Below are 26,612 nucleotides of genomic sequence, written 5' to 3' on the forward strand. Positions count from 1 at the left end.
CCCAGTGTTGGAGCTGTGCAGCCCAGTGGCCAGAGTCCATATAAACACCCTCGCAAGCAGGGTAGCGTGGCCTCGAGGCCGGAGTCCATGTGGCTCGCCTCAAGCATCACAGCAGTGTGGTCCAATGGCCAGAGTCCATATAAATCACCCCCAGCGTTGGAGTAGTGTGGCCCAATAGCCAGAGACCATATAATCCCCCTCGCAAGCAGGGTAGTGTGGCCTAGCAGCCGGAGTTCATATTATCACCCCTCACTAGCAGGTAGCACAGCCTAGTGGCCAGAATCCATCTGATTCCTGTTCTGAGGTACCTCCCTAACCTGGTGTTGGCCAAACACCTGGTCACTACGAGCCCCCGCCCGCACCCTGAACTCCTCATTTCTGGTTCCACCCTGAAGGCCACACCCCTCCTGTACCCCAACTCCCTACCCCATCCCAAAATTCACTCCCATGCCCTTGGCTTCACCCCCCCCAGCCCAGAACCTCCTCCTGCACCCAAATCCCTCATCCCCGACCCCACCCCAGAGCCCACATCCCCTCCCGTACCCCAACCCTCTGCCCCAGCCCTGTGAAAAAGGGTGTGTGAGGGTGGGGGAGAGTGAGTGAAAGAGGGAGGGGGATGCAATGAGTGGGGGAAACAGCTCAGAGAAGAGACGGGATCTCAGGGCAGGGGGTGGCGCAAGGCTGTTTGGTTTTCCGCAATCAGAAAGTTGGCAATGCTATCAGGGCGCTTGTACCAGATGCAATTGTTGTTTTACTCTCCTGGCTGTACTGGGCACTGCCGGCAGTTTCCCAAGGGATAAGGTTGGTGATGCAGACCAGCCAGGCCTCTCCTGCCAGCTGGAGGCCAGGGAAGGGCCTTGATGCCCTTTACTAAAGATTACTTCCTACCAGGCCATCGAACCTTCCAGCTAACAGTTTCCTCATTTGCTTTCACCCCCACGTGATCAATCCGTTTGGCCGGACTTATTGCCCGAATCCAAAATGGCCGCTGACGAGACCGCTCCAGGACTGGGCAATCTGCCCGAATTCAAGATGGCAGTAAACGGGGGCTCGCTAGAGCGGTTCTAGCGGGCCCAGTACGAACGCAGCGCTCCTATAGGCTGGATGTGGCCTCAACTCTAGTTCTGTACTGTTCCTATTGGTCCTATGAAAGAACAGGTCCCCTGTGATTGGCTGCGGCGTTGTCACTCCCTCATCCTTTTCCGCCCCGGGGCCCGGGGAGCTATTTTCCGTTCGGTGGGGGTTCTGGCCGGGACTGCGCCGTCCCTGCGAGGCAGCGGGAGCCGGGTGGGCCCGGGAGCAGATGATGCTGGGGCCCCGGGAGGAGCCGGGACGGGGCTGAGATGCGCCGGCCCCGCCGCAGCTGAACGGTAGGAGTCTCCCGGCCGGGGCTTGGGCTCCCCCGGGCTGAGGAGCGGGACACTCGGGGGCCGCCCCGCTCCCGGCCGCAGAGAAGCGCCCCCCGCCCCCACCTCGCGAGCTCGCTCTCCTCGGCTTGTGGGAGGCCCGGTCCCCGCAAGGGGAGGCGGGGAGCAGCCGCGGCGGCAGTCTCCATTCCGCCGCGAGCAGTGAGAGCTCAGGGGAGCGGGGTGGGGGAGGATCGGGGCAAAGGGGCTGGAGGGGAGAGAGCGTGGGGTCAAGCGCCACTTCCAGGTACGGTGCCCAGCCCCGTCCGTGCGCGGAGGGGTTACTGCGGGGCGAGCAGATCCGTGAGGCGCCCTCAGAGCCCAGCGCTGATGGGAAGGGTACCTGGCTTGCAGCGTCTGCTGGAGGAAGAGGGGCCTGCTGGAAAATTTTATAGTTCAGAGAGTGGCCACTTTTGCAGAGGTGGGAAACTCCGAATTGACACTTCCACCGAAAACTCGGAGCAGATCTTCTCTTGTCGTTAACTTTGAGATTAACCCACACAGTCAGACAAGAATGATATAAATCAAATTTTAAATGTCTAGGCAGAAAGGGAAAATTGACTTGCTTATACCATATTGTTAGATTTAGCATAATTTGGAAGCTAACTGATGGTATTTAGAAATGTTATATATATGTCTGTGTGTAATATATACACATACCTTAGCTTTGCAAAATTGTGTGTCTCAGATACTTGCACAAATGGTTATAAGGGCAGGGGGAAGATGGCTTACTTGCCCCAGGCATATGGATGAGAGAAATTTTGAAAGGCTGATTTATGTGTGCATTATTGTGAATACTTTCTTGGAATTAAAGAGGTAATAAATAGCTCTATTTCTGCTGTCACAAGTTTTGTAATTTAATACTTGCACTGAACCACAATAGCTTGCTCCTGTGGTGTACACTTGTCTGTGATGTCCATGTTTATTTCAGGGTTTTGTTTCATCTGATCATTTATCTAATATATGTATAACAGTCAGAGTGTGGGCAGTTTCATCCCATCGTTCACTTAACTGCAGAAGGCTGCTCTTTTCATCTGTTCATTGAATTTTTTAATATGCTGTGTTTCAGAATAGCAGCTGTGTTAGTCTGTATCTGCAAAAAGAACAAATATACTTGAGCATAAGCTTTCGTGGGCTACAGCCCACTTAATCAGATGCACACAGTAGAAAGTTATATATACATACACAGAGAGAACATAAAACAATGGGTGTTACCATACACACTCTAAGGAGAGTGATCAGTTAAGGTGAGCTATTACCAGCAGGGGAGAGAGAAACTTTTTGCAGTGGTAATCAAAATGGTCCATTTGCAGCAGTTGACAAGAAGGTGTGAGGAACTCTGTGTGTGGGGAATAAACATGGGGGAAATACCATGCGATCCATTGTCTACAGCCAAGCTCTACGATACAATCGCATTTGCTCCAACCCCTCAGACACAGACAAACACCTACAAGATCTGTATCAAGCATTCTTACACCTACTGAAGCGAAGAAACAGATTGACAGAGCCAGAAGAGTACCCAGAAGCACCTACTACAGGACAGACCCAACCAAAAAAGTAAGAGAACTCCACTAGCTGTCATCTTCAGCCCCCACTAAAACCTCTCCAGCGCATCATAAAGGATCTACAACCTGTCCTGAAGGATGATCCATCACTCTCACAGATCTTGGGAGGCAGGCAAGTCCTTGCTTACAGACAGCCCCTCAACCTGATCAAATACTCGCCAGCAACCACAGACCACACAACAAAAACACTAACCCAAGAACCTATCCTTGCAACAAAGCCCATTGCCAATTCTGTCCACATACCTATTCAGGGGGCACCATCCTAGAACCTAATCACATCAGCCACACTATCAGAGGCTCATTAACCTGCACATCTACCAATGTGATATTTGCCATCATGTGCCAGCAATGTCCATCTGCCATGTACACTGGCCAAACCAGACAGTCTTTACACAAAAAAATAAATGGCCACAAATCGGAAGTCAAGAATTATAACATTCAAAAACCAGTCGGAGAACACTTCAATCTCCCTGGTCACTTGATTACAGACCTAAAAGTTGCAGTATAGCAACAAAGAAACTTCAGAAACAGACTCCGAGAGACTGCTGAATTGGAATTAATTTGCAAAATGGACACCATTAAATTAGGCTTGAATAAAGACTGTTTATTCCCACCCCTGACTGTTCCTCACACCTTCTTGTCAACTGCTGCAAATGGACCATTTTGATTACCACTACAAATTTTTTTTCTCTCCTGCTGCTAATAGCTCACCTTAACTGATTACTATCGTAAGAGTGTGTATAGTAACACCCATTGTTTCATGCTGTGTGTGTGTGTGTCTGTCTTCCTACTGTATTTTCCACTGCACGCATCCAATGTAGTGGGCTGTAGCCCACTTAAGCTTATGCTCAAATTTTTGTTAGTCTCTAAGGTGCCACGAGTACTCCTGTTCTTAATATGCTATGTAGCCTTTGAAGGAAATTATAAGCCTACAGATTAAATAACTGTTTTAATGGTAGATGATTTGAATGGAAAGTAACTTTATTTAATAGTAATCTTGTATTTATGTAACTTCATTTTGAGTATAAATAAATAAATAAAACCCTGAAAAATTGCACAGATGGCTTGGTCTCATTTTTAAGTTGATCCATGGAAGCCAGAAGCATGGTGAGCTAGGGATGTGTTCTGAACAGTGAAAAGAGAAGTGAAAATCCTGTGAGCTTTTTCATGACTTTTGAGTGTAATACATTAAGGCTAAGAACAAAGTGCCATTTTCTACTTTGAGTACTGCAAAGCCATAAAATATATGTAAATATTATCTACTATTCTTGAATTGATATTTAATCCTAGTTAAAGATAGCCTTTGTTAATTTATTCTTTAAAGTTGACATTTTTAATTTAAACTCTCTACAAGACTAGTTAACTATATTTCAAGGCACTTCTGTATATTTCTGGCATTCATCCTATAAGACTCACAGTTACATATAGTATTGTATATCACTATATTGGTAGCATTTGAAATGTACCATGTACAAATGAAATATATATTATAATAAAATTTCGCTAATCAGATACATCTTTAGCTTGGAATTCTCTTCTGTTTATATATAGAGAAACCTTTTCTGATTTTTATTCTGCTGTTAGGAAAGGAGTGATTCAGATGTCAGTATTTCATTGTTTATTTAAATGCTCAAAAATATACTTGGGACCTGAACCTGGAATGAAATATGCCTGGGCACAGCAACAAACTAGCATGAAACTCATTTCAGGATGAAGTTAAACCATCTCATAAAAAAAACTCAGAACTCATGTATGGGTTTTTTTCTTAATATAAAGAGATTTTATAATCAATACTATGGTTCTCACTTTCTTTTCATGTAAAATTAGTTACGGTCAAGTATAAGGACCTTGCATCAAGATACAGTAGTTCATCAAGCAAAAAGAGCCTTCTGGCCTTCTTTTCTTTTTCCTTGCCATCTGTTTTCACACAACATTGTCCTAGTAACTTACAGCTATCAAAATTTCTAAGTTGAACAAATTCTTCTTAGAAAGATACTCCTGGGGACATTCTGTGCCAAAAAATTATGTAAATTTTATTTGTCAAAATAACACTACATAATCATACAGTTTCAATTATTTTGGTAATTTATTTCAAAATACCAGTCAGCAATTATGTTTGTAACTATACAGACACACACAAAAATCCCCCCGTGAGTAGAGAGTTAAAGAAACCCCTATAACAACCCAGTTCCTGTTTCTCTGCCCTCTCCCACACAGAGTGGGGGAGACACTCTTGCCTCATAGAATATCAGGGTTGGAAGGGACCTCAGGAGGTCATTTAGTCCAACCCCCTGCTCAAAGCAGGACCAATCCCTAACTAAACCATCCCAGCCAGGGCTTTGTCAAGCCTGACCTTAAAAACCTCTAAGGAAGGAGATTCCACCACCTCCCTAGGTAACCCATTCCAGCGCTTCATCACCCTCCTAGTGAAAAAGTTTTTCCTAATATCCAACCTAAACCTCCCCCACTGCAACTTGAGACCATTACTCCTTGTCCTGTCATCAGGTACCACTGAGAACAGTCTAGATCCATCCTCTTTGGAACTCCCTTTCAGGTAGTTAAAAGCAGCTATCAAATCCCCCCTCACTCTTCTCTTCTGCAGACTAAACAATCCCAGTTCCCTCAGCCTCTCCTCATAAGTCATGTGCTCCAGCCCCCTAACCATTTTTGTTGCCCTCTGCTGGACTCCTTCCAATTTTTCCACATCCTTCTTGTAGTGTGGGGCCCAAAACTGGAGACAATACTCAAGATGAGGCCTCACCATTGTCGAATGGAGTGAAATGATCACATTCCTCAATCTGCTGGCAATGCCTCTACTTTTACAGCACAAAATGCCATTAGCCTTCTTAGCCTTGTTCCCAGAGAGGCCAGCTGTGTGCCCTGCCCAGCCCTGACCACTCCCAGCCAGACACTGTCACTCCCTATAAGGTGACCAGATAGCAGCTGTGGAAAAAATGGGATGGGGATGGGGTGTAATAGGCACCTATATAAGAAAAAGCCTGAAAAAAATGAGACAGTCCCTTTTGACAGTCCCCTACTCCCCAGCCCAGACACTCACATCGTCTATCCCCCCACAGCCCAGGGATCCACAGGGAGAAACAGCCTCATGCTGGGTCCTGGGCTTGCACAGAGTTTCCTGTGTGCAGCTGCCTCCTTCCTTCAGGGCATGCTGGGAAATGCAGCTGCTGGGAACCCTTCAATTCCCTCTACCTTCTCCACCCCGCCCCGTTCCATCTTCTATTTGTAAGCTAGCCTCTGCTGGGTCCAGCGGCCCCTAGTGGTGGGCAGCAGCACTGCAGCCTATTTTGGGTTGGGGGAGGGGCAAAATTCTGCATGCATATTAATTTCTGCAAAATTCTGTATTGCACAGTGCTGCAGAATTCCCCCAGGAGTAGAAGGAGAAGGGAATGTCAGCAGTTGGGAGGGATGTTGGGGAATGTGTTGCCAAACAATAGCCTTATAGTAGATCATATCTACAAAATGCAATCAGTCTTCTCCAGTAGGAGAGACTCCCAAGTTCTGTCATGAATTTGACTTCTAGCATGTTCTACTGTGCGCCAAGATAACCTATGTCTTAAAATTTCCTGGATTAAATTTGTTTGAAGGCCCACAGAGAGTTCTTAAAGTGTGGTTCATCTGATCTCCTGTGACAGTGAATTGTGCTGATGAGGGCTTTCCACTGAGAAATTTCCTATTCCCCTCATTTTGAGCCTGAGCTCTTCCAGCTGTAGTATCCATGTTCAAGCCAGGTTTACACTAAAATGTTAAGTTGACCCAGATACATTTTTCAGCGGTGTGAATTTTTCATACCGCTGAGTGACATACTTAAGCAGACCTAACCCCTGGTGTAGACAGTACTAGTGTCAGTGGAAGAATTCTTCTGTCAACTTAACTACTGCTTCCTAGGGAGGTGGATTTTGCTGTAGAGAACTGTTACACTGAAGTGCTACGTGGGGAAGCTGCAGTGCTGCAGCTGTACCACTGTAATGGTTTATGGGTAGATATTACTCCTGGGGGAATTCTGCACCAAAAAACTAAAAGTTCTACACACAATATTTTAAAATCCTGCATTTTTTGGTCACAATACTGCAGTGTAATCAAGCTGGGCTCAATTATTTTGGTAATTTATTTAAACTACAATACAGTGGATGGAGAATGGGAGTGGGGAGCATTGGAGGAAATTGCCAAACCCCTTCTGCCTAATGGTACTGGAGCTAGGTTTGACCCTTTATTTCTATTATTAGTCAACAAATGTATTCAGCCATCTGCTCAGTGTTAGCTCATAGGCAACTGAAGAGCAAGTGAGGGCTGGGGACTCAAACTCACAAATTTATACTGGCTACTGACCATCTCCAAGAAGGTCAGTAGCAAATAGTGCATGGAGCGCATTTTGATAGGTCATTTTTTCAGTCCAAAAATTTAGACCTGTTCTAATCACTAAAGCACCATAAGTATTTTTAAGACCATAGTGTCCTTTACAGTGAGGCTCCTTTACACCACTCTGGCAATGTAAAGGAGCCTTAACATTTTTACACCTCTTCTATACTTCTGGGGGAATTCACTAAGAACAATAGGAACAATCCACTAAGCAGGCAGGCTGCTACATTCTCCTCCGCCTGAGGGAACAGAGCCTGCTCTGTGCCTACCTCTTCAGAAACACCCCCCCACCCCATGCCAAGCATGCCACAATAGCTAGCAAGAGGGATATCGTCTCTCTTTCTCACACGCATGACTGCCTAGCTCCTCCCCCTGCTCCAAGGCGATGTAGATCTCTGCCAGCTGCTCTGGGTGCCCAAACTGACCTGTCTGCACTGCCGGGAAGGGGCACGTGACTGCTCTTGTGATTTACGTTTGCTTTCCCATCAGAAGTCATTTTTCTGTGGGGAAACACAGAAATCTGCAGGGGCCATGTATTCTGTGCACAAGTAATGACGCAGAATTCTCCCAGGAGCAAGATATAGCCTGAGTAAAGCTGTCACAATGGAGTGTAAAGAGACAGCCTCCAGGTTAACTAGGCCCTAGCCCATTCAAGAGTGTATAGATAAACATCAGGACATTTAAATGAACACAGAATTTCAGTGGTAATCTATGTCTTGACACAATGGTGTAATATGCTTTCTGATCTCATCGTAGGCTAGAAGGTAGAGTGTTGCATATCAGTCTCTCAAGTTTCTGGATGCCTTCTGTGTCAGTCCAAAGCAGAATGCAAAGAACAGATTCTGGGGTATAACAGACTCAGCTGATGAAATTCTGTGACTTTTGGCAAATTATACCCACAATGTCCTGTTCCATCTGGAAATGAATTTGTTTTTTAAGAGGATTTCCCTGAAAACTACCTAGTACTGCTGAGTTTTGTTGGACAAATGTATTGAAAACATGAGAGATGACATCTGTGATCACCACCTTTGGAGACATCAGTTACTAGGTATTCTAAATTCTTGCTCATTGTGGGTGCCAAAGAGATGTTGATTCCGGGGACAGAAACTTAATAGACACAATTTTACCATGAATAAAAGTATTTAAATCACTAAATGTTACAGTTCTGCCCAGAGGCCCCAGTCATACTGGACACTGTTCAGACACTTAGAAGGCCTGGCTCCTGCCCCATAGAGCTTACAGTTTAAGAAACAAAGTGACATGAGCAACAACATGTAGGTTCTTTGAAATGAAAGGGTAATGGGAGTTGCATACTATTGTTCATTATCAGAATGTGGCTCAAAGTTTCAGCCATATATCTTTGACCAAAGTTTCTAAACAAATTTGTAAACTCATCCTCAGCTTGCTCCGTTATGCTTGGGTATTGCAACCTATATACAGTAGCAATAGCATCTTTGGGTGACAAGACTTAACTTTCTAGAATTTGCTGTAATATCACTTTGTATTGTCAGTAATGCTGAGTAGAAGTCATTCTGCGCCACTGCACAATGCAGAATTTTGCAGAAATTAATGTGCATATAGAATTTCATTTCCCTCACAGAAATTGGCTGCAGTGCTGCTGGCTGTCACTAGGGGCCACTGGACCCAGCAGAGCTCAGCTCACACATAGAAGGCATTGCTCTGGGGAAGGGAGGAAGCTAGAGGATTCCTGGCAGCTGCAGTTGCCTGCATGCCCTGAGGGAAGAAGACAGTGATGTGCAGGAAACTCCACAGGAGCTCGAGACTCAGCATCAGACTGTTTCTCCCTCTGGATCCCTGGGCTCTGAGGGGTAGTGGGGTGGATATCTGGGCAAGGGGGAGCCCGTGGCTGGACTCTGGGGATGGGTGTCTGGCCTGGGGGGCCACAGTTAGGCTCTGTGGGGGAGGGAACATAAGACTGGCCATACCGGGTCAGACCAAAGGTCCATCTATCCCAGTGTCCTGTCTACCGACAATGGCCAATGCAGGTGCCCAGAGGGACTGAATCTAACAGGTAATGAATGATCAAGTGACCTCTCTCCTGCCATCCATCTCCACCCTCTGACAAACAGAGGCTAGGGACATTCCTTACCCATCCTGGCTAATATCCATTAGCGGACTTAACCTCCATGAATTTATCCAGATCTCTCTTAAACCCTGTTATAGTCCTAGCCTTCACAACCTCAGGCAAGGAGTTTCACAGGTTGACTGTGCGCAAGTAGAGGCTGGGCTCTGTGGGGAGGCTGCAGTTATCTAGGCAAGTGGGGGAGCAGGGCCTTGGCTGGGCGTGTGTGTGTGTGTGTGTGTGTGTGCTGTTATCTGGGCTCGGGGGGACCCCACAGCTTGGGTGTATTGGCTGTGGGGGGCCCTGTGGCTGGGTTATTAGGGGCAGGGAGAAGGGTTCTGGGTGTCTAGCCCCCGGACTGGGCTCTGCATGGGGCATGGAGGCAGAGGAACAGGACCTGGGGTGTCATAGAGGTTTCTTTAACTCTCGGGGGTGGGATTTTTGTGTGTGTCTGTATTGTTACAGACATACTTGATGACAGGTATTTTGAAATAAATTACCAAAATAATTGAAACTGGTGTGATCGGGTAGTGTTGTTTTGACAAATACAATTTGCAGAATTTTAAAATATTGTGTGAAAAATGTTAATATTTTGGTGCGGAATGCTCTGCCGGCATAAGAAGTTTAAAGTGAGTACAGTTTGCAAATATGATCAGAAACAAGCTTAATTCTGTGAAGCACTTACTTTTAGTAGCCTCTGGCTAATAAAGCTTTGATTAATTGAAATATGGAGTTTTGATTAACTATCAGAAGTGAGTAACACTTTAAGGGTCAGATTGTGCCACCCTTACACTGAGCAAGACTTTAACACCACAAATAACATCATTGAAATGCAGTGTATTGAAATCAGTGAGACTTCTTGTGGTGGCAAGGCACTACTCAACATAACGCTGGCTCAAACAGGCCCTAATCAAGCATGTTTAAACATAAATACTAGGCATTTAGCTTTTGTTTTTTGTTTTTCCTTAAATGTAGAAACGAGCCTTGAGTTCTTCCCCCTCTCTCCTCAGTAGGGGGTGTGTGTGTGTCTGTCTCTCTCTGAGACAGACAGATGCTTTTAACCTGCCTTGAAAACAAATTTCATTTAAAACTGGGGGGGAAAAAAAAAGTTGGGGATTCTGAAATCATAGACTTGGATGGATAATTGATGCTTCATTTGCACAGCCCCCAATTTAAAGTATTGCCAACACTAAATGGCATTAGGGCTAAGAGATGTATATAAATATACTCACAAACAACACACACTATTTTGGAATTTTTTCGTGGCACTATTCTATAAAATATTGATGTAAACAGGTTAGAAATTATCTGTTGCTTATTTGCACTTAAAATTGTGTGTTGGAATATTCATTGTGTAAATAAACAGCTTCTCAATATATTCTAACTCGTCTAAGTGTCTTAAATCTATTTTTTTTGTTTTCAGAATTGCAATAGAAGTTTAGCTTCTTGGCATATCTGGTAGTGTACAACTGCTTACCATGGCTTCATACACCTGATGACATTAGATACGTGACTGTTCCAGTCCCTGAAGGATTACCTAGGGTTTCACTGTTACGGCCATCTAATGGCTACAAGCACAGCTAAGAAGAGCTGATTTGGGGTAGGGAGCATGGTTAGGAAGAAACCATTCCCTATTGCAAGTTCCTGCATAACTGTCCATTATGAGTATTTTCATCTTCCTCTTAAACACTGCTACTTCTTGCTTTTGGAGACAGGATGTAGATGATCATTAATCTGGCGAGGTATAGTTGTTACTATGATCCTTTAACCCAGGGGTAGTCAATAGGTGGACTGTGGGCCAAATCTAGACTGCCAGATGCTTTTGAACAGACTGCAACATCTTTTATTTATTTTATTTTATTTTTTATTTTAATTATTGCACTGTGAAAAATGTTTCTCCGGAGTCTGGACTTTGACTGTACCTTGACCAAGAAATTTGGTCCTTGACAAAAAATGATTACCCTTGCTTTAGCCTGTGAGTAGTCCAGGTAACATTTTCTGATCTATACATTCTATTTAGATTTTATGTAAGGTTCATATTTTATGTATCCCTAGTCAAAAGACTAAGAAAATGAGAATGAGAGTAGTTTACTGTGAATGATGCAATCTGATTAAAAGGAAAAGCCATAAATCTTGCTACCTCTGTCCATCATGCCCTGATACTTAGCTGCTTAACGATCTGAAGTCTTTGAAGCTTTTGTCTGTGTCTTAGTTGATTTCATGTAGCTTTCACATAAGACTGAGGGCTTTTCTGCACTTAAAATGCTACAGTGGTGCAGTTGCGCCACTATAGCGCTTCAGAATAGATGCTGTTTTTGCCATTGGCAGAAGTAATTTACCTCCGTGAGAGGCAGTAGCTGGGTTGACAGAATTCTTCCATCAACCTTGTGTTGCCTGCCTGAGGACTTAGGTCAGCTTAACTATGTCACTTGGGTGTAAATTGTTTTACACCCTTGAGCAATGTAGCTGGCTCAACCTAATCATAGTAGACTGGCCCATACGCAAATATATTTAAGTCATCTGTTCTTCCACTTAATATTAAACTGGTGATGTTTACTGCTTTTTATATGATTTTCCAGGTAGCAGAGCGAAGCATCAAATCTAGAAGTTCTATTCTCCTCCCCCTCCCCCCCCCCGAAAGCTTGGAGTCACTTAATTTTGTATGTCTGATAAGTAATTTTGGAGAATGATGAAAATAACACTTGACATACAACTTGGTCATAAACCCCTAAAAACCTTGATTAATTGTACTAGGATTAACGACTTCACAAATTCCTACTTACTAAGCAAATAGTCGTAGAGTGGTATGATTAATACACGTTTCTGCTGCACGCGCACTCACACACGCACACACCGCCCCACCAGTGCTATGCTTGGTGTCTCTCTTCGCAAAGGTCAGTCTCTAAAAGAAAGATGACTTTTAAAAAATTTTTTTTAATTACTTTGAATTACTATTCTAGTAGTGCCTAGAGACCTCAACTAGACCATGTGTCCTGTTGTTTGTTGTATAGTTTGTAGTACACCTCTACCTCGATATAACACGGTCCTCAGGAGCCAAAAAATCTTACGGCATTATAGGTGAAATCGTGTTATATCAAACTTGCTTTGATCCACCGGAGTGTGCGGCCCCGCCCCTCCGGAGCACTGCTTTACCGCGTTATATCCGAATTCATGTTATATCAGGTCGTGTTATATCAAGGTAGAGGTGTACATCCTTTCTAAATATTTTAAGTGATATTGGCATGCATGGATTGTTCTCAAAGACTAATTATCAGTGGTTCCCTGTCAAACTGAGGCTGTATCAAGTAGGATCCTAGAGAAGTCTGTCCTATGTCTGGTACCATTTCATGTTTTCATTAATGAAGTGGACAGCATACTGAAAACAAACAAATCAAAAATACCTTGCAGATGACACCAAGCTGGGAGGAATTGCAAGCATCTTGGAGCACAGGATTAGAATTCCAAGTGCTCTGGATAAATTGGAGAATTGGTTTGAAATCAATAAAATGAAATTCAGTAAAAATGTGTGCAAAGCTCTTTAGTTAGGAGGGAAAAATCAAATCCACAAATACAAAGGGGGGAAATAATTGGCTAGGCGGAAAAGGATGGAGGTTGTAGTGGCTCACAAATTGAAGGAGTCAACAGTGTGGTTCTGTTGCACAAGACCAAAAAAAGTCAAGCTGCAATTCTATGACCATTATATGTAAGACGTGGGAGGTAATTGTCCCTCTTGTATTTGAAACTGAGGAAGCCTCAGTTGGAGTAATGTGTCCAGATTTGGGCACCACACTTTGAGAAGGATATGAACAAATTGGAGAACTCCATAGAAGAGAAACAAAAGCAAGAGATTTGGAAAACCATGGCCTTTGGGGAGAGGCTGAAATAATTTGGCATATTTAATCAAGAGAGGGCTCAGGTTGGACATATTTTTTCAAATATGTGAAAGTTGTTATAAAGAGGACAGTGATCAGTTGTTCTTCATGTCCACTGAAGGTAAGATAAGCGTTAATTGTCTCCGTTTGCAGTGAGGGAGATCTAGGTTGTATATTAGAAAACTTTTTCTAACTATAGTAATAGTTAAGCACTAGAACAGGTTTCCCAGGGACGCTGTGGAAGCATCCTCCTTGGAGGCTTTTAAGAATGGGTTATACAAATATCTAGCAGAAATTGTGCTGATCTACTTAATCCTGCCTTAGCACACAGTGATAAACTAAATGACCTCTTGAGGTCCCTCTCTGCCCTACATTTCTGTGATTCTGTTAACTGAGATGCATAACTCCCATTCGATTTGGAGGTATGTTTCTGTGATGGTTATAGATGCTTAGTATAGGAACCTGAAGTGTGACACAATGGTTGTATGTTTCGTGAACGTATGTGTGTGTAATTTGGGTGGAGTTAAGTTATGGTGTTAGAAGCTGCTGGAAGTTTTTATTACTTTCTGCTGGCAGATCGCTGTAGTATGTTTATCCATTTCTTTTTAGTTGAAAAGCTTACAATAAAGTTTTAAGGATATCTATTTTAATAGAAGCAGCATTTTGACTTGTATACTTTATCTGAAAAAGCATAATGGTAACCTCTCTAACAGTACCATGTTGTATTATTAGCTTTCAGACTTACATGTCATTCTCCTGTTAATCTGAAAAGTTAAAAATTTGAATAGTTAAAATGGCTACTTTATGTAGAATTGCATTTTAAAGCATCCAACCTTCTGGTGAGATTTAAAGTATAAATAACTGAATACTATCCTAAAGCTATCTAATTTTGTGGCTTCAGTTACTGGGTGGGTTGCTTTAGTTTTTGAGCTACATCTTGTTAAAATGTTACATTTGAAGTTTAGTAAATGCACACCATCCCTTCTGGAACTTACTCTTAGCACTTGACAGCTGTATAAATTAATAGTGACAACTGCACACATCTTTCATCAGCTAGTGTAGGTGGTACCTGAGTGAAACGGAGAAAGAAATTATGTACACTATGTGTAAAGCTGGATGCTAGTACATTTTTTACAATACTGAAATTTTAACATTTGGGTTTTAAAGCTTAGTGAATATGCCAATGAGTAACTCACTTAACATGCAATTTAGTTTCAGGAAATATGAAATGGTACACTAGCTTGATGGTTATAAGATTATGTAGACTTTTGAAAACCTCGGTGAGAAAATGTATGCAGTGTCTTTAATAGCTGGCTAAAACTCTGTGTAGCTTTACATCAGTGGTCTCCAACCTTTTTCATCTGGCAGGTGCCAGACGACGAGCCATAGAGGACTGTGGCGGCGGACGAGCATCTGCCGAAATGCTGCCAACAAGTGACGTCATACAGAGGCGTCACTGCTGAAATTCGGCGGCGACTTCTCTGGATGATGCTGTTTGTCAGCGGCAAGCAGCATCATCCAGAGGCGTTGCCGCCGAAATGCTGCCGAATTTCGGTGGCATTTCAGTGGATGCTAGTTCGCCGGCCAGTACGCAGGTGCACTTAAACGCCCCGGCGGGTGCCATGGCACCCGCGGGCACCACGTTGGGGACCCCTGCTTTACAAATTCCTGTTAATTTCACGGTGGATAAAAATGGATAACTTTTTTAAAAATCAGATTTTTATTTTGTTTTCAATTATAATTTCTTTTTAAAAATAAACCTCTTTAAAATGAAATCTGAATGTAATATAAAATACATTAAGACCTAAACTTATTGTAATCTTTTAAAACATTTAAATAAAGTGCTGAATCCATAAGCCTCTATCAGACTCTTAAAGTTAGCATTAAATGTTGCTTTTTCTGAATAAAGAAAGATTCCTCACCAAGCCCACCTCGATTCTAACTTTTGAGATCAAGTTTTATAAATATGGCACAATAGTTCAGCCTGAGTATGGGTATGCATACTCTAGAAATGCTGCGGCTTTCTTTCGTTGCTATAATAAATCTACCTCTCTGAGAGGCAGTGGCTAGATTGATTGATGAATTCTTCCATTCACCTAGCAGTGTCTACACTGGGCTTAGGTTGGCTTAATTTACCACTGGGGAAATTCTACGCCACTGCACATGGAGATTTCTTTGCTTCCCTGCAGAAAAAGGGGGAAGGGGAAGCAAAGGGAAGCCACAAGAACATTCATGCGCCCCTCCCCAGCAGTATGTTTCAGGTGCCCAGGGCAGCCAGCAGAGAGGTAGATCACTGTGGGGCAGGGAATAGGGGAAAACCTGGTTGGTGGCTCCAAACTTGTGCTGGGCTGGGCAGGAAGGATAGGACAACTTCTTCCCTGTATGTCATCCGGGGCCAGGTCAGACCCACCGCCAGATTTCTCTCCCAGCTGTAGGAAGTTCTGTAAACTCGCCTCCCCACCATACTTCCTGCACCCATCGTTCCTCAGATCCTGTACAGGGATCACTGTACAGGGAGCTGTTTCCCCCATCTGCCCAACCCCTTTGTATCCAGACTCCCTCATACTCAGACACCCCCCCGCTGAGCCTCCCCCCAACAAGCCCCATTCCCCCTGCAGCACCCCAATGAGCCACCTGTACCTGGATCCCCACCCCATTGAGCCCCAACCAGATGCGCTGGGATTCCTCACCCCACTGAGCCCCACATTTCCAGCATCTGGACACCCCCCCCGATCTCCCCACACCCAGACTTCCCCCCCATCTGAGCCCTAGCCACCTTCACTTGGACCCCCGTCGCAGAGTCCCATTACCATTGCATCCAGCACCCCCCCAACAAGCGCCGCACATCCAGATCCCCCCCACACATTCACAGCCCCCACTGAGTCTCCCACACCCAGATAGTCCCCCACAGAACCCTCTCAACCCACACCTGGATCCCCCCATGCTAAGCCCCTCTCCACTTGGATCCTGCCTTTCTTGTGTACCTGGCATAGAGGGGCAGGGCCCCGGTGTGTTTCTGGAGCAGGCCTGGTCCTTGCGCTGTGTTAGGTTTGGGTGTAGCCTCACAGCTGAGTCCATGTCTCGGACAGGAGCTACACAGTGATCTCCCACCTCTGTGCAGCCAGTGGCCTGTGCTCCCCAATGTCATGCTAGAGCCTCCACATTTATTTGACAAATAAAATCTGCAGAATTTTAAAATGTGCAGAATTTTTTATTTTTATTTGTGCAGACTGCCTTCAGGAATACTTATGTTCCATGAAGTGTGAAATTTTTCACAGTCCGGAGCTATGTAGTTCAGCCAGCCCAACTTTGTATAGTGTAGATCAGCTGCTAAGAGACTATCTCATTTTCAAGAGACTTAGGTCTGGTCTACGCTACAAAGTAAGGTTCATATAAGCTGCCTGGTGTTGAGCTAGTTATGCATGTATCTAGGCTTATGATTTGTCCCCCACCAATGTAAGTGCCCTGATACGGTGATGCAGTAGCACCATCTTTCCGAATGACATTGAACTGTGCTTGATGTAGTGCAAGAGTAGACACTGTTACCTATGTTGACCCTAACAGTACTTCAGCAGATGTCCCACAATGCCTGACACTGACTGCTCTGGTCACAATTGTGAACCTCACTGCCCAGGGGTCACAAAGACCAGAAGTGTGCCTTTTAGAGCCCTGCAGATTTTTGAAATGCCATTTCTGGATTGATCAGCTTGATAAGCATACCTAGCAGTTTTCCACTGTTATGTGCAACTGCCCAGCTGACCATGCTGGCTATATGTTCCAGATGCACTCTGTCTCAGAGTAAACAGGAGACGTTGGATCTCCTGGGCCTGAGGGTAGAAGGGGCTGTGCAAACAGCGCTGTAGACCAGCTGTAGAAATACAGACATCTGTGAGCAGATTGCATGGGAGATGCAGGAGAAGAGGTATGACACTGATGAGCAGCAGTGTCACAGGAAAGCAAAGGAACTGTGGTAGGCATACTAACAGAACAGGGAGGCCGACAGTCAATCCTGTGTCAAGCCACAGACCTGCTGCTTACAGAGACGAATAGCAGCGCACATACTTAAAGACTGCAGCTACACCCCACAGACCACTGAGGAGCCCAAGAGACAGACCACTAGTATGAACAGTAAGGTCGAGGAGGATGGGGGACATGTGCCCATGGGTCCAGCTAATGCTGCAAGCCAGAATCTGTTTGAGACTCCACTGCAGTCCAGTCAGTCAAGCACAAGCAAGCCCAATGCAGGGGAAGGAATCCCGGGTAAGTGTAAATATATTTCCCATTACAATGATGTACTGATTGTACCCCCAACTTAGCAGGATGCAGTTACAGTCTTTTTGTTAATTTACTGTCTAAAAGAGGTAGTATATCTGCTTTTCATTCACCTGTAGAGTTAAGCAGGGATGGACATGTGGAGCAGTTTATGTATCTAGAAGGGGATTCAAGGGACATCCCTGAGAGCTTGATGAAACATTCATGGAGGTACTCTACAATCCTTTCTTGAAGATCACTGGGGCTAGCAGCCTTTTTTTTTTTTCTTTCACAGTAGGACACTTTGCCATGTCAGTCCGTGATAACTTTGGCAGGTACCATTGCAGAAAACAAGCTAGTGGCATATGGGCCCAGGCAGATTCAGAATGCCAGCAGCAGCTGTGCTCTCTGGGCCTTTTTTACCCTCAGAAGTGAGATTAGCTAAAATCATCACTGCCTGTGGAAAATGGTTCCAATATTCAGTGCCATTGCCCTACATTCATTGTTTCACACAACCAAGCAATTCCCTTCTCATTTCCCTTGCCTCTGGTGGGCCATTCCCATTGGATGGGCATCTTTCATTCTGGTGTCCCTGTACAGGAGGTCAGGGGCGAATTCAGCACACAGGGATGTGGCCTTACGCATCTGAAGGTTCTGTAGCCACTTCTCGTCCCAAACTTGCTTTACGATGTGATCCCACCAGTCAGTGCTCGTATCTCAGGCCCAGACATGGTTCTTCACCGTCTGCAGGTGCTCTGTGAGCTCCAACAACAACCCTGAATTGGTTTGTGCTATGTCCCACAGCAGTCGGTCCTCACAAAATTGTCACAGTCTCTGCTAATGCAGTTCTGCAAATACCAGAGGCTCGAGTGATGCATGCTTGCAAAGTTCATGACAATAGTGCAGAAATGTGCTGGTTCCATGCTTCTGCTAGAGACAATGGACACTGGCATGGAGGGGCTGTGTGGATTTGTGGGATCTTTTTTTAAAAAGATGCAGAAATGATCGGATACAGATGACATGGGATGGAGTAAGTTGCATGCTGGGAATTTGACACCTTGCTCTCCCAGTCACTCCTGCATGATTCATTTCTGCCCCACCATGTATTGTCACAACTTCCCAAAAGACAGTGCACTGAACAGTGGTGAGTTGCTTGCAGGGATAACCCTACCTGCCGGGATAACTCTATCACATTGTGCGTCAACACAAGCACTTCTGGTGAGTGTGAACACTGCTGATGCAAGGAGCCAAGTGTGCAAGAGCAATATTCTAAATGTGCCTGCCAAAGTTTGTAGTTTAGACATGGCCTTAGGCAAATAGAAACTCAAGTTCCAGCTTTTGCTTAGGCATATTTGAAAACTTTCCCTGGCTGATCATAAATGATCAGTTTAATTCACTGACTACAGGTAATCCCTCTGTTTAATAAGCCTTTTAGTTTTAAATGTGAAACATGTTTTGATAAGTATCCAAAACATTTGTGTTTTTTTTTTAATAAAAATATATTTTATATGCTATTTTTGTGTTTTTGTTTAAATTCCAGTTAGCTTGACACAAGTCATGGCTAAAAATTTAATTATTTAGTCAATAAGCAATATATCATTTACCATTTTCTAACATACTGAAAATGTACAACTAAAAATCTGAAAATATTAATCTGTATAATTGCTTCAATAAATGTATATAGTTATAGCATAGCACTCAAGTAGCAAAAAGATGCACCAAATCTAGTGGAAGGGCTCTGTTTAGTTGTGAGTCAACCTGTTTTAAGGGTTATATTAGCCATTGATAATGCAGATTTCTTTAGAAACTAACTAAAGTGCAAATGGACAAGTTGATTTAAAATGGATTTAAATCTAGGCTTCCCACTTGATGATTTAAATCATCAGTGAATTAAATCTTCTTGACTTTTAAATCAATCCACCCTGTTTAGTGTGTATAGTTGAAACTCTCCTAAAGAGTTCTCAGAATATTATCTTTTTTTCCCAAAAAGACTGAAACATTTGGTTTATCTGCAGTCAAAGGACTCCCCTGGTTCCCTAGCTGCTCCAGAATTCCTAAGTAACAGTATCCACTGCTTTCCTGCCAGTACTTTTACCTGACTAGTGTCATTAAACTGGTCCAGCCCATAGCTTGAATAATTGCAAAGCGTTTTATTTTTGGGTCTACTTTTAAAAGTCCATTCTGAGGCTTCTGCTAGCTAAGAATAGGGGAGCTCTGAACTTAGCTTTAGAGGCCATATGAAACGTCTCATTCATTCTCACACACACACACAACGGTACTCTAACTAGAGATGGTGTCCCTTAGCCTCTGTTAGCCGGAAGCTGGGAATGAACGACAGGGAATGGATCACTTGATTGCCTGTTCATTCCCTCTAGGGCACCTGGCATTGACCACTGTCAGAAGATGGGATACTGGGCTAGATGGACCTTTGGTCTGACCGAATATAGTCATTCTTATGTACAAACATGCATGTTGTTCAAGTTGTTCTTAATCAATACAGCCGGGTATGGTCTGGTCCTGGTTTTTCTTCTGTCTGTTACCTCCATGTGTACCACTTTGCCAGCTGATACTCCCTTGATTTGAATTTTGGGATTGCACGATAGCTGGTGAAGGATCACCAATTCTGGAATCTGCTTTTCTTGTTGGGCTGCTAGAGTAAGAACTTAGATCTTTCACCATGCCTTGAAGCTCATCACTTTTTTTTTTTAATTTTTTTTTTTTAAGAGAGCTTCTTATCCTGTTTGAAGTTGGATGGAGGACAGCTGTCATATATAACAGCAATGCAGGCAGTGACTTCTTATAACTCATGGTTTTAATTATTTGTTTCATCTTTGGAAATGTACACAGAGACTGCAATATATGCATATTTATAAATTCTCAAATATTTTGAAGTTAAATACACAGGTCAGATTATATTAAAAAAACTTTTTTTTTTTTTCAATTCAGAGCTGAGCAAGTGAAGGAGTGAATGGCAAACATGAGACTGTGTGGACAAGGATGAACAGACCCCCAGTAGGGATCTATTTCCAGTGAGACTGAGTGAAACTGAGTCTGAGGGGGTTCTGCCCTTGGTAGATAGAGACTTGTCAATCTTGCTGAATACTTAGCAGAGAGAGTGCTTAATCAGTGTCAAGCCAAAAGTTCTGATCAGGCACCCCCCTTGAATATTCCTCTGTCGTCAGCTGCATGTTATTCGTTGCTGCTGCTTGCCAGACTAAGACTACAGATTTCATAATCTCTCAGAAAATTGGTGAGGGGATTCCTATAGAGGTACAGACAGTATCTCCTATGGAATATTTTATTAGGCCCTTGTACACCGGTTTCTACTCCTTCACTTTTGGGACAGAGGCTTATGGAGGATGACCTATCGGATGGACTTTGTCACCAGTACTATTGTAAGGCACTTGCCCTGCCCCAGTTTGAGCTCCTTGGATGAGTATATGGCTCCAGTAACAAACAGCAATTGGTACAGTCTCTTCATGATGATGTGACTAATAGGTAGCCTGACTTCACATGTGTATGTCCGCCAAAAATGTATTCTGTATTGCCCCTTCTGATGGAGTGCACCCCTGTATTCACACCCTATACACAATTGTAATAATTTTGGTACAAAACGTGCCTTGTGCGGTATAATTTGAAAACTCATAACTTGCTGATCAGTATTATCATGATAAAATGCATGTAGCAACATTGTGTACAGTTATTAACAAAAGCTGAAATCATGCCTGAAGTGTTTCCCAATAAACCTGGGGAGTGGTTAAACCAATTTCTTAAAGATAAAGGGCAAGTTGATGCCCCAGCCAGGTGTCGTCAAAGCTGATGGGCCTTTACCTATCAAGTAGCCTTTCTTTTGCAAGAAAGGGGGGTAGGGACAAAGATCTGCATCTTAGCAAAGAAACAGCATGAGGTCTCCTTCTTCCACCAGACCCTGTATCTTTTGGTTCTCAGCTGGCAATGTTTTTCAAAAAGAGGAACGGCAACTATAAACCAGAGGGACAAACAGCCTAAGAGACCCCCCGCCCCATCTCCCTGCCCATCTCATTCGCCACACCTGAGAAGAGAAAGGAAACAGCCATTGGACTCTGGTAGATGGGTCCTGACTGAAAGTTTAGTTAGTAATTCTGTTGGAATCAGGTGGTGAGAAATTTAGCTTTGAATCCAAATAATTTGTTAAGCTAGGCACTAGAAAGCGTTTTTATCTGTATTTTCTTCTAGCCATTTCTGACTTTTGTGCCTAATTGCTTGTACTCACTTAAAACTATCTTTGTAGTTAATAAACTAGTTTGATCTAATCCAGTATGTTTTAAGATAATGTCTGGTTAACTCTGTTTGGGGTAACAGACTAGAGCAGGGGTTGCCAAACAGCTCTTTTACAGTTAAAGTGCAGCTCCAAGAGCCCCTTCCCCCATTCTTAGCCTACTAGACTGTGGGGGAGCTTGGAGCTCCTGCCATGCAGCAAGGAGGTCAGGCTAGGGGCTTTAGTCATCTCTGGCAGGTGCCTGCTGAGAGTTGGGGGGAGTGCACAATTTAATGGTCTGCGTCCCCCCCAATAGTTTGAGTCACACTCCCCCAGACACACTCCCCCCACTCTTCCCTCAACAGCCCCTCCCTTCAGCTCCCAATTATTAGCTCTGCCTGGAGAGGCAGTGGCAAAGAGCTGGGAGCTGCAGGGAGGGGCTTCTGCTTTAGTTCCTTGGAGAGAGGGAGCAGCTGTTTGCTGCTGCCTTTATCCAAGGGGCAGCTCCCAGCTCACTGGCTTCAGCAGCTGCCATGCAGGGAGAAGGACCTTCTAGCAAACCCTGAAAAAAATCTGGGGGGAATGACACCCCATGTGTCCCCTTCACTCATTCCCTCTGGCTTCTGCCCAGTGTAGAGGGAGGTCTCAGATTTTAATATATAAATTTTAATATATAATAGAAAATAAATTTGAAATTATGACCACCTAACTTTATTTTTTTTAAAATTGAAATGTATATTGATTTAAATCTGGTTCTCTTTTAAATCAGATAGTGATGATCAACCCTTTCACCTGAACTTTTTGTTGGCTGCTACCTCTCTATGGGACTCAGGCAGACAGTGTTCCATCTCTGAATTTGAAGCTGTAATTTCAAGGCAAATTAGTGGAATCTTTAGTCAAAATTAAAGAGGAACTTACAACTAATGACCTGTTAGTCTTGAAGAACCAGTACTGGACCTTAAGGATGCATTTCAGGTCCATATAGTATTTACTGGTTAATTTTTTATTATTTTTTTATTTTTTTAAGTTACAGGGTGACTTGGCTACTGATTAGGGGATATTTTCATCCCCTCCCCCCCTAAAATAAAATAATTTGGTATGATGTAGATTGTTTTGGTTATAACTAACAGTTTTGGATTATGGCAAGGGCTGTTAGATATAAGGGTTCATATTTCACTAGGAAATTTAGTTATTTTTGGAAAGAAGATCAAACTTTCCTATTTATCAGTTTGTTTGATCATCAGAGCCCCCTAGGATGGAATTTGAATTTAGTGCTGCTTGGGGAAGGCGGGGCAGAGAGAACCTCTTATTTCGGAACTTGGTGGTAATGGGCAGTGGTAAGGTTAATGTAGATATTGAAACTCTTACCCCAAATACTCATGGGCGAGAGATTTGTTTTTTGCTCTTTATAATATTATAACCATGAGGTCACTGGTATGGAATGTTCCCATAGACCAGAGGTCAGCAACCTGTCAGAAGCGGTGTGCTAAATCTTCATTTATTCACTCTGATTTAAGGTTTTGCATGCCAGTAATACATTTTAACATTTTAGGCTCTTTCTGTAAGTCTATAATATATAACTAAATTGTTGTATGTAAAGTAAATAAGGTTTTTAAAATATTTAAGAAGCTTCATTTAAAATTAAATTAAAATGCAGGGCCCCCTGGACTAGTGGCCAGGATCCGGGCATTGTGAGTGCCATTGAAAATCAGCTTGCGTGCCGCCTTTGGCACGCGTGCCATAGGTTGCTACCCCTGCAATAGTCTTTAGCTGTTGTGCTGCTGGTCATTCTGGAGGTTAAAACTTGAATAAATCAAAAACTTCAAAGCTTCTGGTGAAGACTTTATGCTACCAGAAGTTTTATCCTGAATTATTTAACTAAGAAGGTTCTTTATGGCTCTCTGTCTTCTGACAATACAGTCAGTGTATTTGGAAGGGAGGTATATTGGCACTGAGAGGAGTAACTGTTTATGTACATGACGTTTTGGCCATGTTGAAGACTTGCCACAGTATGTACTGTCTTGTAACTTTTTTTTTTAAGAAGTAGTGGCTGTCTCCAGTCTTAGAAGCCATTAACCTCATTGGCTTAAAAATTAGAATATTTGTTATGTAGCCACAATATTTTGGTTATACAGGCTGTTACCCTGTTTGCCGGGGGCAAAAATAAGAAAAGAACTGTGTGAAATTAATTTTATTTAACTTAAGTTGATTCCTTTCTTAATCTGTAACTTCATTTTTCACGCTTTTTTTAAAGTATGAATTGAGTGAGTTTAAGAGAAGGATTGACTGTGTTTTATCTCATTGTGGTTTTAAAACTTAACGCATTGTCAACATCATATTTCAAAATATACCAAGTAAATTCTCTTAAGTCAAACTCTGAGTTCTCAAGCAGCACTTTTATTTCTTTGCCGATCTGTAAACTTCGATTTATCATAAATTGATTTTGTGTGTGTGTGTGTGTGTGTGTGTGGTAAAACTGATGTTTATTGACATTTACTATTTGAAAACCTAATTGTTCCTATGGCGAGGCTTGGCAGATTTCAATTTTTGTGTGTGTAATTATGGTTATTCATTTTTATTTTTTTTTTTAATTTTTAACTATTTTAACTTTTACTGTTGTGGGAAATTTAGGAGTGTGTTGAGGTCAGGGTAGCATTTACAAATGGGCTGCAGGGAGACCCTAGTGCTGTCAATGCCTTCTGGGGACTCCCTCCATAGTCATGAGGCCCAAGATACCTAGTCAAAAGGTGTGGGGGAAGCTAGAGTCCTGGCCTGGTGGGCAGAGATACCAGGCCAATACTTCAAGATGGAGGACAAGCACCTGATTGCAGGGGAGGCCACTGCACGGCCAGACAGTTCCTGCCTGGACACCACTCCCATGCTTCTGGCTGGTTGGGGGAGCGAGCAGAGCCTTGATAGCGGAGTTGCAAAAGGTTCTGTGCATGACCACGGGGCAGCTAACACCTGATCGCTGCAGACACAAGGTGCAAAGGGAGACTACACTCCTACTGACTGTTAGAGCTTGTCTTCACTACCAGGAGATAGATGCTGCTACAGTTGATGCAGTGGGTGTCGATTTAGTGGGTCTAGTGAAGACCCGCTAAATCGATGGCAGAATGCTCTCCAGTTGAATTGGTACTCCAGCTCCCCGAGAAGAATAAGGTAAGTCAACCAGAGGGCGTCTTCCATCACAGTGAAGACACTGGGGTAAGTCAGCTTGAGTTGTATCAACTCCAGTTACATTATTCACATAGCTGGAGTAGCATAACTTTGGTCAATTTACTCTGGTAGTTGAAGACAGTGATGGATATTTTTTGTCTATTTTAGTGTGTCTGCTGAAATAGACATTTACTGACATCTATGGATTTAAATTAAATCCTGCTGAGCCTAACTATGCTATATACAGATTTATTTAAACAACTATATAGCTTGACTTACAGTTGATTCAAATTCCTGTTTTTTACATTTAATATGTTAGAAAAAGGTGAATGGTGCTTTTCTTATTTACTAGATCAACCTTTTTACTCCTGATTTGTAACAAGAATTATTTGGATGGAAATTGGAATTCAGTTTAAATTGCACAAACAGAATTCAAAATCTCTTTAATTAGTAAATAAAATCACCTTAAGGCTGGATACATAAGAAGACTTTTGCATTTAAAGCTAAGTTTAATTTAACTAATTGTTTCTGATCACCATGTTCTTCAAGATTTTAGAACTAGAACATGTCATCCTCTTGCCCATAGTTTTTTTTCATAGCCTGGAAGAGGAAAACAAATTTTTCTGCTGTTTCAGCTTCCAGCTGGTTTCTTAACTTTGAGCAGTCATTGAACTGTGTCAGCTGAATAAACTGTAATAAATAAAATATTGTGTCTGCACCTGCAGAAGAAGCTACTGCCATGAGAAGATGGTTTAAAACTTCCACAGACTGATTCCAGGTGCTTAGCCAGTGCCTTCCACCAATTCAGTGGTTAAACTTCCTTTAAAACTTGGCAGTAAACTTGTATTGCTTAGTATATTTATATTTTAAATTAAACAGTTAACATATTAGAATAATTTAGGCATTAATGTAGGCTGTCCATTTCAAATTTAATTTTAAGTAGGTTTATTTTTTAAAAAAATATTTTTTAATAAATCTGATTTAAATAAAATATTGTTTTTATCATTGAATTTTATCCACCCAACAGAACAGTTTCCTCTATAAAACCTCTGTTTTCACACATGCTTAATTCTGAGGCAGTCACCTTTTTGACTGAAATGTACTTAAAACATTTCCTTTCAGGTACAGACTAATAGAAAACTGAGCAATATACCTAATCACTCCTCAGTTATGAGCATACTTACACTTTGTACAATTAAAATTATGTGCGTATAGCAGGGGTTCCCAAACTTGTTCTGCTGCTTGTGTAGGGAAAGCCGCTGTGGGCCGGGCTGGTTTGTTTACCTGTCATGTCTGCAGGTTCGGCTGATCGTGGATCCCCGTGGCTGCGGTTCGCTGCTCCAAGCAAATGGAAGCTGCTGAAAGCAGCGCAGGCCGAGGGACGTACTGTCCCGCCGCTTCCAGCAGCTCCCATTGGCCTGGAGCAGTGAACCGTGGCCACTGGGAGCCACGATTGTCTGAACCTGCAGATATGGCAGGTACACAGATCGGCTCAGCCCACCCAGAGACTTTCCCTGCACAAGTGGTGAAACAAGTTTGGGAACCACTGGCATATAGGCTTAAACAAAACTGCTTAACTTTGAAAGTTGGCATGAATAAAGTCTTTGAGCATTAGTCCTTGGTTTGGTTTTAAGAATACTTGTTTTGACTTATAAGCCTTGA

General features: G+C 43.1%; 1 protein-coding gene across 2 annotated transcripts in view; it reads left to right on the forward strand.

Annotated features, from left to right (window-relative positions):
- Window positions 1-1,199: 1,199 nt before the first annotated feature.
- SOCS5 (suppressor of cytokine signaling 5) overlaps window positions 1,200-26,612 on the forward strand; it is a 47,156-nt gene continuing 21,743 nt past the window's right edge. For both annotated transcript variants that reach the window (XM_030557706.1, XM_030557705.1), the window contains exon 1: window positions 1,200-1,370. The gene's annotated coding sequence lies outside the window, so the exon portion shown is untranslated. The remainder of the gene's footprint in view (window positions 1,371-26,612) is intronic.

Source organism: Gopherus evgoodei, chromosome 3 (genome assembly GCF_007399415.2).
Source record: "Gopherus evgoodei ecotype Sinaloan lineage chromosome 3, rGopEvg1_v1.p, whole genome shotgun sequence".
NCBI lineage: Eukaryota > Metazoa > Chordata > Testudines > Testudinidae > Gopherus > Gopherus evgoodei.